We start from the raw sequence: 1,803 nt of genomic DNA on the forward strand, positions 1-1,803 counted from the left end.
TAATTATTGAGACTTTATAGTATAATTAGAGCTAGTCTTCCCTTCTAACTTTTTAATGTTTCCCAGCTGTTCTTGTTTATTTTTCAGTATGAGTGAGGTTCAGTATCAACTGTCTAGCACCATAAAAAACAAAGAGAAAACACAAACTTGTTGATATGTTTATTGAAATTGCACCAAATTTATAAATTAACTTATGGTGAACTGATATTTTATGAAGCCAAATTGTCCTATCCAAAAATAAGACATCTTTCTATTTGTTAAAAGTCTTCATTTGAGCCTTTTTTAGAAATGTTTTAAACTTTTCCTCAATAGGTTTTACACATTTCTTCTTAACTTAATTCTGAAGTATTTTATCCTTTTTGTGTAGGTTGTTTTTGTTTTTTCCTCACTTAATATATCATGGATATCTGAACAGGCCAATACATGTAGATCTATTTCATTTTGAAAAATGGATCCTTGGTGGTAGTTGTTGTTGCTAGGTGCCGTTGAGTTGGTTCTGATTCATTCAACAGAATGAAACACTGTCCGGTCCTGAGCCATCCTTACAATCATTATGCTTGAGCTCATTGTTGAAGCCACTGTGTCAGTCCACCTCGTTGAGGGTCTTTCTCTTTTCCGCTGACCCTGTACTTTGCCAAGGACGATGTCCTTCTCCAGGGACTGATCCCTTCTGACAACATGTCCAAAGTATGTAAGGCGCAGTCTTGCCATCCTTGCCTCTGAGGAGCATTCTGGTTGTACTGGTATATTCAATAGTCTTCGCCAGCACCACAATTCAAAGGCGTCAATTCTTCTTCGGTCTTCCTTATTCATTGTCCAGTTTTCACGTGCATATGCTGCTGTTGAAAATACCATGGCTTGGGTCAGGTGCACCTTAGTCTTCAAGGTGACATCTTTGCTCTTCAACACTTGAACGAGGTCCTTTACAGCAGATTTACCCAATGCAACGTGTCTTTTGATTTCTTGACTGCTGCTTCCATGGCTGTTGATTGTGGATCCAAGTAAAACAAAATCCTTGACAACTTCAATCTTTTCTCCGTTTATTATGATCCTTGGTACTTTAATTTAATTTAAAATTGCCTGCATTGATGTATTTGATGTTGTGTCTAGTTTTTCCCTGTTACAAACAGTGCTCTGGGAAATATCCTGGTGTTGCCCATATTTTTGCCCACTTGTGTTATTATATCTGTAAAATGGATTCTTGGAAATGGAATTGTTTGTTTATAAACCAAAAAACCAGTTGCCATTGAGTTGATTCCAACTCATGGGGACCATGTGTTGGAGAGCTGTAATAGACCATGTAAATTCTTTCGTAATATATTCTATTAAATAGCCTCTCAAACTATTGAACACATTTTTAAAGTCAGGTAAACTTTATTGTATTTGTCCATTGACATAAGCCCTTCAAACCTCTTTTTTTGAAAGAAGTATCTTAAAAGTTTATTCTAAACAGAAAGATAAGCCTGTGTGTCTATGTAGCCATTAAAATTGGGCTCCATGAGGGATATAAAGGTAGCAGAAGTCATGGTTTCTACTTGAAATAACTTAAATATAGTTTTGGAAATCATATATATGTTTATTTATATGCATTAAAAACAGAAAAATTTCTTGTGTAGGTAGAACTTTAATTGAGCCTAAAAATGTTGAGTTTTGTTTAGTGGAGAGGATCAAGAAGGACATTCCACGTGAAGATAGCGTAGCAGAATCACAGTGTCACATGAGGTCAGTAAAATAACTGGCCTTAGGCTGAGGCAGTGTGTTTGTATTCAAAGATAATAAGGACAGTTAGTGGAAGACCTTGAG

Source organism: Elephas maximus, chromosome 8 (genome assembly GCF_024166365.1).
Source record: "Elephas maximus indicus isolate mEleMax1 chromosome 8, mEleMax1 primary haplotype, whole genome shotgun sequence".
Lineage (NCBI taxonomy): Eukaryota > Metazoa > Chordata > Mammalia > Proboscidea > Elephantidae > Elephas > Elephas maximus.